The 12,729-nt window shown below is 40.9% G+C and overlaps 1 pseudogene across 1 annotated transcript in view; it reads left to right on the top strand.

The window, feature by feature from the left end:
- The window catches only part of LOC132671046 (aldehyde oxidase-like), a 71,196-nt pseudogene extending 58,822 nt beyond the window's left edge, over window positions 1–12,374 (top strand). The window contains exons 22-29 of the transcript XR_013557029.2: window positions 342–469; window positions 1,173–1,247; window positions 2,905–2,957; window positions 4,168–4,297; window positions 7,798–7,863; window positions 9,572–9,750; window positions 10,217–10,411; window positions 11,360–12,374. The product of XR_013557029.2 is annotated as an aldehyde oxidase-like (transcript). The remainder of the gene's footprint in view (window positions 1–341; window positions 470–1,172; window positions 1,248–2,904; window positions 2,958–4,167; window positions 4,298–7,797; window positions 7,864–9,571; window positions 9,751–10,216; window positions 10,412–11,359) is intronic.
- Window positions 12,375–12,729: the final 355 nt, after the last annotated feature.

Genomic DNA, 12,729 nt, shown 5'->3' with positions numbered 1-12,729 from the left:
AGCTTTTGCTAGAATTTTGCAGAGTGAGGTGGTAGGAAAGGCTGCAGAGGTATTGAATTCATGATTATGAAGATACGAAGCATTTTCCTCCCGTGTTGGCTTTGGGCTTTGCCTCCTCTTCCTGATGCTACTGCACAGAAGAAAGCCGAAGAAAAAAAGAATGTGTGCTCAGACTTTAGAGTCCAGACTAGCTCTACAGGGATTTTAGAAAAGAACTTTTTGTGGCTGGCAGAATTCATGGTTCTGCCCGCCTGTCGCTGTTGCACGTGTGGGGCTTCACACGCAGGCTGCCGTGTGGGTGTGTGCACAGGTTTATGACCAAAGTATTTGAAAAGAAACAGGTGGCTAGTTATAAATTAAGGATGCCAGTGTCTAACAACCACCTGCATGGACCAAGCACAGAAACTGTCCCTAATACAAATGTCTCTGGGGTTCTGTGGTGGCGGGTCTCAGCGGGTTGGCAGTAAAGGTAAAAATCATTGCAGTGGTGTCCGAATCATTAACCCCACCAGGCCACATACATGGGTGGAGCTCCAGAGTTGTTGAGAATTAATCCAATCTTTATCTCCTTCTCACAGCGTCCTGGTAAAAACTGTGCTTTCCCCAGTGTCAGGCTCAGTACATGGTACAATACTCAGCTGCCCTCCTGGCCTGAAAATCCATCTCCTTTTCTCCCTCACTCCTGACATCCCACTGGTCAGTGGGATTCCGTTTTACTCAAAAATATCTCTGTCTTTCAGCCTCCATGTTCTGGGAATATCGCTGCTCCGATTCAGACTTGCACCTCTTGCCAGGGCCACTGCAAGGCTCTGTCCCTCCACCTGAGTTTCAGTGCCTTTCACTCTGGCTTCATGTTGACAGAGCTTTCCCACAAAATAAATCTGGCCATGCCATACTTAAAAACAATGCTTAGAGTTTGCCAACAGTTTTTCTGTTAATCCCTGACCTCTTAGCATGAATTATAAGGCCTCCACCCTAGATGGTCTGTCTTTAAGACCAGCTCACACTTCACCCCCACCCCTGGGAAACCTTTCGCATCACCTCTTACAGGGCTGGTCTCTGCCTTCTCTGGCAGAGGTCCCATGGGCCTCTTAAGCCTCTGGCACATATTTGTGGTTTTGAAATCAGTGTTTGCTGGAAATTATGATAACTTAATAAAAAATAATCCCTAGCATGCTTGTCAGACTCTTCTAAAATGCCTTGAACCAGTCATCAGCAAGAACCATCAAGGCACTCAGAAGGATTAGGTGAGAATCACTGTTACTTTGTGTTTTATGATAGAAAAAAAAAAGGAGGGAGGAGGAATGAGTGAATTGAATATCAGTAGAAATGGCACTATCAAAGCTACTGCAGTTACACAGTGATAAATGGAGGCCTTTTGGCTCTCTGCATGTGGAAATTTTTATCATCATATGGTAGAGGAGCTCTTGCATCTGGGAAAATTCTCCATTAGAGAAAAAGGTGGTTTTTCTGCCCAAAACTCTTCTTTTTAAGCCAGAACTAATTAATGTTTCTTCCTATGGAATGTAGGTATCTTCCAGATAATACCTGTAAATCTATTTGTTCTCCTTCTTTGGGTTCCACTGTTCCTAAATGGGAAGACAACACTACAGACCTTTTATAAAAGTGAAAATCATATAAGCACTCATAGGAAAATAGGAAACCAACCTGCTGGCTATGTCTTCAACCAATAGTAGGCACTAAATGCAGTGGAAATTTCAGCTGCTTCCTTCGATGTACTTAACAACCTAGTTGGAAGAGAAAACACACATTCTAAAGTCAACTAGCAAACTTTCAAAGTAATAGGTTATAAAGTACCAGATGGTGTGGAATGGATGTCAATAAAAGCTGAGTATGTGTCATGCTGACTGTTCTAGAATGTCACATTAAAAACATTGGTCTCGGGGAAATAATGTTTGAGGAATCCTCCTTAGAAATGGTTCCTGGGGCGCCTGGGTGGCTCAGTCAGTTGAGCTTCTGACTTTGGCTCAGGTCATTGTCTCACAGTCTATGAATTCGAGCCCCTCATCGAGCTCTGTGCTGACAGCTCGGAGCCTGGAGCCTGCTTCACATTCTGTGTCTCCCTCTCTCTCTGACCCTCCCCCATTCATGCTTTGTCTCTCTCTGTCTCAAAAATAAATAAACATTAAAAAAAATGGTTCCTGCTATTCTACAAAACTAGGACTCCTTCTATAATTCATATTTATGGGAGCTCTCAATCCTTTTGGGGCATATTTATTTCTCCCCTCTGCCCTGTGCTTCCTGAGCCAAAGAAAGGCTGAGAGAGCCTGACTGAAGAGAGAGGTACAGTGCCAGGCAGTCAACCTTCCACCCTCATGAATTGCTGCCATTCAGCATACTTTCTTCTGTAATGGTTGCACCTCTCACCTTTTTCTTTCTTAGACTTGGGGACTTGGCCCTAACCCTCATTTTTCTGTAAGTCAACAATGTGCACTGCAGAGTCAGGAGAACTTTTGATGTAAATGGTATAATTTACCAAAATTACGCCACTCTCCCAAGACTGATAGATACCTGATACTAAAATTAAACAACCCACCACCCATTGTCTCCTGAAATACTCGCTGTTGATAGGCTGTCTTTCCAGAAGACTGAATGAAGTTCTTCAGCAGCAGAACGTACATTGCCCGTTATAGCGCAGACCACAGGTGTAACTAAGTTGGCAGTCACGGGAGACGGTCACAGGCACTGAACAAATGCTCTTAGTACAAGATGACCACAAGTGCTTGGGAAGTTGGAGACTGTGGGAAGGATTACATTAATCTTGGTTCTTCCTGGTTATTACTACTGATAGCTTTCTTTATCATCTAGTGAAATCAGAATTAAAGTCTCAAATGATTCTTTCTTTAAACATCACTATCACATCATGTTTGCTCTTTTTCACAGGCACGAGTTGCTTTTGATGAAAGCGGTAGTCTTGCAGTTGCTGAATACTTCAGGTAAATAGTCCTTTCAATCCCATGCCATGAAAAATAGCAGTTGTAGCTTGAGGAAGAGTTTCACTTCTGTTTGAAATTTTGGAAAAAATTGACTTTGTACCTTCTATTAACCCACTGTTATAAACAACATTTAGCTTCTAGTTAATCCAAGTGTCCAGAAAGTCTTCTGTTGGGAAAAATAGGAACACAAATAAAATATGGCTGAACTGATGATTTGAATCATTCTGAGTAGTACTAGAGGGTTCTATGAGGTTGGTGCTTGGAACCCACAGCAGTGGTTGATTTTTCTGTTGAAAACTTAGTGTATCCTTAAGAAACAAAGGTAGGGAGATTGAAGAAGAAACCCATAATAAGACGAACATCATTTCACACCTTCTAGATTGGCAAGAAATAAGAAATGTGACAATAACCATGTGTTGTCAACCTGTGGAAAAATTGTTTCTCACATACTTTAGAAAATAATTATCAAATTATTTTGACGGAAAATGAAAGCCATAAGAGAACAGAGTGATGTAGAGTCTTATGTGATTTTGTCATTTTGTTAGTTCTCGTGAGAGTCCTGGGGCACTGGCTGGCTATCAGGAATAAGTGTTAGAAGCATTTTTAATGGCCACCTCCAGACCAGGGCAAACAGAGGAGAGCAGGGTAGAAATTCCTGGCAAGCTGCTCACCTGTGCTTCTCCTTTACCATGACACCCATTTGGTGTCTTAAGGAAGAGTCAGGAACAGAGCAGGCCATGGGGACCAGAGAAGTAGCATAGAATGAGAGCCAAGGGCCTGGTCTTGCGAACAGAAGGCTGAATCCTGGAGCCAAAAAGGCAGACAGACAGACAAACGTGCACCTTTGAAATAGCGTTTGGTCTAAAATGCAGCTGTAATTCCCCAAATCTGATGACAGTGGGATGACATGATTCAAGATTAACTAAAAGCAATAGGCTGGATAATCATATAGTCAGCACCTAACTTCCAGGCATAAGGAGTCATTCATTGATGAGGAGCAATTGGATGTTTTATCAGCCAAAGCAAGTGTAATAAGAAGTATATATTTATTCAACAGATTTATTGCATGTGTTACATGCTGGCACATCATTGCACAAGTGTATTCCTTTAGTTTGCTGTACATGCAAATTGAACACAGCTTCTTACTGGTCTGTTTAAATCATCGGGCCATGCAATTAGAGGACCTAATCACTTAACAGCTCTCCTCAAGAATTCTGTTTCCTCCTGGGGTTGAGTCAAACATGAACTGGGAGACAGGCGAAAGCCATCCTTTCAAATATTTTGTTTATGGAGCTGCCTGTTCCGAGGTTGAAATAGACTGCCTGACAGGTGTTCATAGGGTCAATACCAATTGGGAAAGTCTTCAGGTTGTACTTTTGATAGATCTAAATTCCATATATTCCATCTGAGCACTGTGGAAGCACCATGTATTTGGCTAAGGATAATTTCTCTGAATTACCAGAAAAAAATAGAAGCTCAGCAGTTGCCTTGGTGCTGTGGTTGCTTCCATGGAAAACAGCTGGCAACTTCTCTTATTTTTCTGGTCTTTTTAAATGGAATTGGGAAAGAAACCACTTCAAGGAAGAAACACAGCTTGAAGAGAGCTTTCATGTAGACTGTTGGTATAACGAGCAATCCTGACCTCCTATGTGAAATGCCATCATATGACATTTTTGAAGGATTTCATAAGCATCCATAATCTAACAAGCACCAAGGGCCAGCCCAGGGAACTTAGTGGCCAGCTTTTGATATCTTTTATCTAGCTAGGTCCTGCTTTTTAGATAGTTTAAGGGCATCTTATGATTTTAAGGGATGCTGTGAAGAGATTCCCACACAGGCGCGTGCGTGCTTGCGCGCGCGCTCTCTCTCTCTCTCTCTCTCTCTCTCTCTCTCTCTCTCACACACACACACACACACACACACACACACACACACACACACTTCTGTTTCAAGGAGAGTTTCTCCTCTTGTAGCTGGGCCCCTGTGGGTAAATGAAGCTACTTACTCGCCACTGTCAGTAATAATAAATGATTATTAATACATTAAATGGGGCTGTGATACCCTCACAACTGTCTTGTGATAATCTGTCCCAAAACCTACCCAGAAGGAGACTCTAGGTCTTGATATTTCCAAACATACTTTGTCACTATATCTTAGATTATGATCAGATTTAAGTTTTCATTTAACAGGTCTCCAGCATGTATGTTTTTTAAACTATAGTCAGCCTAATCTTTGAAATTGTATATACCTTTGAACCTGCCGAGTAAAGTATCTGGTTTGTGTGGATTTTAACTCAGACCAGCTCACTTTTGGGGAACCTTGGACTAGGAAAAAACAGTGATCATACTAAGCATGGTTTTCATGCTAGAGTAGCTGTCCTGTTTTAGTTCCATAGAAAGTTATCTCATACTAACTGATTTCTACATCCCTTCTCCCTCAAAGAAAAATTTAGGGAAAACTTAAATCACTTGGGTTTTCTTTACCTTGTATATGCCTTGGCCTTGCTAAGGTCTAAGAAAGGTAATAATTAGCCTTGGTGTGAAATTTTGAGGTGTGTTCTTATAAATTATTTGAATAATCTTAAGAGGTGTACTAAATAGTCTTTTTATCAGATGCATTCAAAGAAGCTAGGTCTGTAACTCAGGTTAGGTACACCCCTGGCAAAGGGCTGTAATGTAACATCCCACTAGGGGCCCTCCCTGGAGGCCTGTTTCTCAGTCATTCTTATGTTGTTAGAATTGTTCTTATTCTATAAAATTTCCCTCACTTTAAACCTACATTTATATATTAGTTATCTATTACTATGTAACAAATTACTCTCAAATTTGGCAGCTGAAAATAACAAATATTTATTAACTGACAGAATTTATGAGGGCCAGAAACCTGGGAGTGGCTTATCTGGATGATTCAGGCTCGGGATTTTTCACAAGGTTGCCATCAAGCTGTCAGGTAAATCTGCATTTATCCCAAAGCTGCAGTGGTGGCTGGAAATCTGATTCCAAGCTCCATCACATGCTTGTTGGCAGGAGGCCTCCGTTTCTCACTGGCTGTTGCCCAGAAGTTTCCATTCCTTACTACATGGACCTCTCTATAGGACATCTCAGTGTCCATAGGACATGCATACTGCCTCCCACCCCCAGAGGGACTGGTGCAAAGGAAAAAAGAGAGTATGAGCAAGTGAGAGAACATCCACGACAAAAGCCACCGTCTTTTATAACCTAACACCGGGGTGATGTACTGGCACTTCTGCCAGACAAATTAACCCTGGTGTAGAGTGCGGGAGGGGAATACGTAAGGATTTGAATGCAGCACGTGGGGATCATTGCAGGCCATCTTGAAGGCTGGCTACCACAATCTAGAATCACTCTCCTTCTGCCCTAACAAAAGACAATGACAAACAGGAAGTCCATGGCTTTGAAAACAGAACCCTTGCCAGCACTGCAGACTTAAGAGCATCTGCTCTCACCAATAATTGAGGCCACTAGTCTGCTGGAAGGCCAGCCTTGCTAAAATGGTGTCGTTAAATAAGGGAAGTGTTTTATTATACCAAATAACTTTATATTTGTAAAGTAAATAACTTTATATTTGTAAATAACTTTACATTTCATGGTATCCTTAAATAACAGAAGTATTTTATTATAGTAAAATTTTCTGGATCCCTCTCTACTTTTCTTAAGAAAAATGTTAGATGAAAGTCCCAAATCAAACAAGAAAACTCTTGGATTGGGGCACCTGGGTGGCTCAGTCGGTGAAGCGGCCAACTCTAGATTTCGCCTCAGGTCATGATCTCACTGGGAGTTCGATCCCTGTGTGGGGCTCTGCTCTGACAGTACGAAGCCTGCTTGGGATTCTCTCTCTCTTTCTCTCTCTCTGCCCCTCCCCTGCTTGCACTGTAAATCTCTCTCTTTCTCTCTCTCTCTCAAAATAAATAAATAAACGTTTTTTAAAAAAAAGAAAAACTCTTGGGATTTCCTTTGTTCCATTAATAATTATAAGTAGAATCTGTTTGTCATGGCAGAAGCCAGTATGTCACTGAAAGAAGGTCCAGACTTGCTGGAGAGCAAAGGTGTTACCAGTAACCTAGCTAGGCCTGCTGTATTCCTTATTTGTAACTTATCAGGAACTCTTGGTGACCAAGTTGTAGTGTTAGATTTATCTTTCCTCTGGTCTAAAATTGAAAACTCCACAATAGCAGATAATAATTGAAGACTTTTTGGCTGATGCTCCCTGAGTTCTGTGCTTCAGTAGATGTTACCCAGCCAGCTGGACTCCGGATGTTGGGTTGTATGGTAGCCACAGAGTTTTTCAACAAGGATCATGAGGGCCATAAACATTTTCTGTGTCATAGACTAATGTCTGTTGTAGTGGATTAAACTCCATAAGTTACATCACTCAGCCCGAAGAAAGTCAAATATTTTTCTCTCCTATTGTTTCTTTTCTTTAAAGATTTTTTAAAATGTTTATTTATTTGAGAGAGAGAGAGAGAGAGAGAGAGAGAGCTCACATGTGCAAGCCTGATGTGAGGCTCGAACTCACAAACTGTGAGATCATGACCTGAGCCGAAGTCAGACGCTTAACTCACTGAGCCACCCAGACGCCCCATCTCCTGTTGCTTCTGAGGGAAAAAAATCAGTGCTTAAGCCGGTCGAGTATGTGTATAACTTTGAAATTTATACATAATAAACTGTTACACAATAAAATCTTTGTTGATTCTTTCTCCTGAAATATGTGGCCCAAAGAAAGTTTCTGTACCAGTGGTGTCCTGGCATGAAGTGTTCTCAGCCTGTCTCCTTAAGTTGTATTCATTAAGATAAACATTTTTTCTCTTTTTTATTACTAGGACATCCAAACAGACATTGGCATGGATGTTGGCTTCAGTATAAATCCACCCCTTGACATAGGCCAGGTATGTGTACCTGCTTTGCCTCAATCCCTTTTGTAAAAGCCATAACTGCTCTGGATGTCTGTAGAGAAAACATTCCATCCAGCTTATTCATCATCTTATTTTTCTGCCCCTGAAGTCAGAATCTGTCTATTCAGGCCAGCCACAGAACTCAAATCTCTTATTGTTTAAAAAAGAGAAGGAAAAAAGGATGTTTTGAATTAGTGTTTGAAGAGACATACGGTCTGTGATTGAGGATCTTGAGTGAGGCAGGAGCGAGCCTAGAGGTGACAAAATGGGCCCGATGCCAGTGAGATCAGAAGTAGACTGTATGCTAAGTGTGAAGTCTTGGGCATATGATGGGCTGTAGCTTTGAGGAGTTTAAAGTTGGGTTGGGAGCACATCAAATCATCAAATAGTTGCAGCAGTTGTTATTAATAGGTAGCCTGTTTTGCCCACAGACATTTTTTATTCAAATTTGAAATAATTGACAAGATTAAAAATTCACCAGAATCCTTACATAATTATTCAAATGTCTAGCATCTCTTGGAAACAGAAAATTTGCCAGGACTGGAGCTGCATGTGCCTAAGGAAAAGCAGTTGGCTGCCTTTTTAGAGAATCATGCACTCTGTGATTCTAGGACTCAGGACTCAACTGGAAGCTTCACTCACTTTCTTTACCAGTGGGCAATTCAGCTTATTACTACCTCCAGTTCAGAACATAATTTGAGGTACTCTCCAATCATGACATGTGTCATTGGAGAATGGGAAGAATATATGGGTTGGAGAAGTCAAAGTGGGCTTCTGGGAGGCAGTGCCTGTGGATGAAGTAGTCAAGGAATGAACAAGAGGAGAATGGAAGACATCTCCCTAAAGAAAGACATGAAATTCAGCATAGTTTGTGTTCATGGCTGGCTGGTGGCAGGGCAGGGAAGGGGGTGTGCTGATGACAGTGGAGAGTACCTGTGTCAGAGGAGTGGAATGTGAGGCCCCAAAGACAGGCACCTGCCTTTATAGGTGGAGGTGATGTGGCCTGGGGTATGGTCTAGAGTTTTAGGAAGATTCATCTAACATCATGTTAGAGAAGAATCTCCCTGCAGATAGATACATGTGAGGGTAGAGAGTGGGATAGAGAAAATATGGCCACAGCAAGGAGGTAAACAAAGAGGAGACCCAGAAATCAGAAAGATGTGTGGAAAGCAATTTTTCCCACAGGCTGACATCTAAGAATTGGAGCATTTTAAAGCTGTGTAGGAAGCTTAGCACACAGCAGAGTTCATGTTACAGGCCAGGAAACAAGAGTGCAGAAATGTGAAGCCAAGCCCAATATGAGCAAGGATGGTGAGATGAGATGCAATGAGGGAATTCTCAGACCCTGAGAGCACTTTCAGTGTGCTGGAGTCTGTGGATAGGTCAGAGGGTTCCTTCTGGCTCACGGACAGAAAAAAGGAGGGCTTTTGGGCCATAGGCTCTTTGACGCCTCTTCTAAAGCTATACTTTTACTGCCAAATTGAGATTTACACTCAAGTTTTTGACTTTGAATTTAGCGCTGATTAAGATGTTGTAGAAATGCTTTGAGGCAAACTTTTAAGTAAACTCTCAGAGACATCTTCCATGACATGCTGAAAACCCTCTTATACTGTATTTTAACAATTCAAATAAACAGCATGAAGTTGAAATGCTACTGTTGATTGTATTTTCTCATATATGGAAATTCTTCCTCCCTCCCCAGATTGAAGGTGCATTTATTCAAGGCATGGGACTTTATACAATAGAGGAGCTGAATTATTCTCCTTAGGGTGTCCTATACACTCACGGTCCAAACCAATATAAAATCCCTGCCATCTGTGGCATCCCCACAGAGTTGCACGTTTCTTTATTGCTTCCATCTCAAAGCTCAGATACCCTGTAGTTGTTGAAGGTAAGCTGTGCTTGATAAATACATGCATGTTTATGTGATTTGTAGTAACTGTGCAGGGAACTAGCAGAGGTTCCTTCATTTCTTGGTTGTTTGGGGTTTCTACCAGGCTTATAGAAGAAAAAGTTCTATTAAACATTTTAATTATAAATTAATTTAACAATTTTATAGTTTTTTTAAAAACTTCAAATCTTGGAGCTTAACATGAACTATTACCATCAGGTTATATCTGATTTTTCATTTTACAGTAATCATCTTATACCTATATCTGCTTTCTCCATTTGGGATAATTTCCTTAGGATGGAATCCTAAGAATGAGAATACTAGACTAAAATGTTAAATTACTTTTTTAAAGGAAAATGTTACATATATTTTAATATTTTATATGTGCATCTATATACATATTTGCTTATAGATGCACATATATGTATATATACATATAGATGCAGAGAGAGAGAGCCCTACTCTAGTTGACTTGTTTCCTTTCAAAGGTCTAGGAGAGTCTGGGATATTCCTGGAATGATCAGTATTTTTTGCCATTCATGACACAATGCAGCGGGACAAGAGAGGGGCCTGTTTGGACCATTGAAGCTCAGTAGTCCACTGACCCCAGAGAAGATTAGAATAGTCGGTGAAGATAAATTCACAAAAATGGCATGTTATGTTCTGTTCATAAAATTATGAATTTTTGCCCCCTGTCCTTATGGTCAAGTTTTATTACCCCACCATGGCGGTTTTCCACGGGAGAAAAGGTGACAGGAATCCTGAGGGCATTTGAGCATAGGAAGAGCAGACTCGCCCTTAGATTGCAATTTTTCATCAGTCTGGTCTTACCCAGCTCACAGCAGGGCTTAGTTCTATAATGAAAATGAAGGTTCATTGATCGTTCATCAACTACATGTTCCTCCCTGGTTTTATTTCCTTCCCAGGACATGTTGGTCAGGAATGGGAGTTCAGGAACTGTGCCCTGAACCTAAGACACCCAGGCCAAGAATATGGGCCACCCCAACAGTCAGTCTCACTCTACCCAATCAGGCACTTGATTGTATGTGTATTTCCTGGTTTGAACTGTGAAGTGGGAAGGGCCCTTTCTGGCCCAACCCCAAGAGCAGAATCCCACATGCATCAACGCCCCCACAGAGTAAACATCTCAGTTCTCCTTGGTCACTTTCAGTGATGAGATTTAATTATAGGGGAAAGTCATGCCATTCACAGTGACCCTTCTGACTATACACAAGGTGTTCCTTATATTGAGGGGAGAGCCCCCTCCTTCACCTCCTCTCAATACTTGCTCTGCGTGGCACCCCTTCTAGCTTTTCCTAAGCCCCGTGAATCACTTCTTCACTATAGAGGAACACAGAGACTAATTGCACTGTTCATTTGCCCCTCTTCAAGTGTGAGGTGATGATTCTTGTAGCTGCCCTGCCCTGATTCTTAGTCCTGTCCTAGATTCTTCCACATTTTTCATGCTGTCATTCTGAGACCTCTCATTGTCCTGATCACCCTCTGGGTGGTTTTTATCTTGTTTTACATTATGCTATTTCTCACCTGGCACAAACATTTTCCAAGTTACAAATGTCCACATTTGTTCTTTTATTCCAGACTCCAAAAGACAAACCTGGATCCTGTGTTCCTTGGAATGTACTCATGAATCAAATACAAATTTCTGGGGAAATGGGGTGACTGTTCCAACATAGCGGTCTATCCAGTGTTTATGCTTTGAGATGCTAGGTCTGAAAGATAAATGTTCATAGTTTAGAAATCATTTCACAGAGGATTGCTTTTATATGATGCTGATTTTAAATGTTCCATTTGGATTTTGATAGATATGCTTAAGCAATTTAGAAATCATATTTTACATAGCACAAATACTAACTGGTTTCCTCTAGAATGATATTCTCTATTACTCTGTTTCTTAAATCCATCCAGCTGAATGGAATAGAAGATGATTTGTGTATGATTCATATTTGGCTTGTATCCACCAACAGAAATTACACTGTCTAGTGAAAGGCAATTTTCTAAATAATTTTATTAGTAGTGTGAACTGTAAAGTTGTCATTTTCTCATATGTCCCCATCTGCTATCAGCCTCCTTTTATTGTCAGAATGGATCCAGGCACTGTATACAAGAGTCTATGGGACTAAAGAAAAAAAATGGGTAAATTAGACTTCATCAAAACTGAAAACTTCTGTGCTTCAAAAGATACTATAGGAAATTGAAAGACAAACCACAGAATGGGAGAAAATATTTGTAAGTCATATATCTAATAAAGATGTTTATGTAGGATATATTTTAAAAACTCTTAAAACTCAGCAATAAAAAGATACATAATGCAAGTTAAAAATGGGCAAAGGAATTGAACAGACATTTATCCAAAGAAAATACATAAATGGCCAATAAGCACATAAAAAGATGCTCAAAGTCATTAGTCATTAAGGAAATGCAAATGAAAATCACAATGAGAAACCATTTCATTCCCAGGAGGATGGCTATAATCAAAATGATGGATAATAGTGTTGACAAGGATGTGGAGAAATTGGAACCTTTAACCATTGCTGGGAAGAATGAAGATGGTGCAGCCACTGGAAGAAAAATTGGCAGTTCTTCAAAAAGTTAAACATGGGGGGCGCCTGGGTGGCGCAGTCGGTTAAGCGTCCGACTTTAGCCAGGTCACGATCTCACGGTCCGTGAGTTCGAGCCCCGCGTCGGGCTCTGGGCTGATGGCTCGGAGCCTGGAGCCTGTTTCCGATTCTGTGTCTCCCTCTCTCTCTGTCCCTCCCCCGTTCATGCTCTGTCTCTCTCTGTCCCAAAAATAAAATAAACGTTGAAAAAAAAAAAAATTTAAAAAAAAAAAAAAAAAAAGTTAAACATGGAATTACCAAAGGACTACTCTTAGGTATATACCCAAGAGAACTGAGAACATATGTACACACAAAAATATACACACATGTTCATGGCATTATTTATAATAA

Source organism: Panthera onca, chromosome C1, assembly GCF_046562875.1.
Source record: "Panthera onca isolate mPanOnc1 chromosome C1, mPanOnc1 haplotype 2, whole genome shotgun sequence".
Taxonomy (NCBI): domain Eukaryota; kingdom Metazoa; phylum Chordata; class Mammalia; order Carnivora; family Felidae; genus Panthera; species Panthera onca.
The sequence above is the reverse complement of the archived record's forward strand: the minus strand, read 5'-3'. Positions and strand labels throughout refer to the sequence as shown.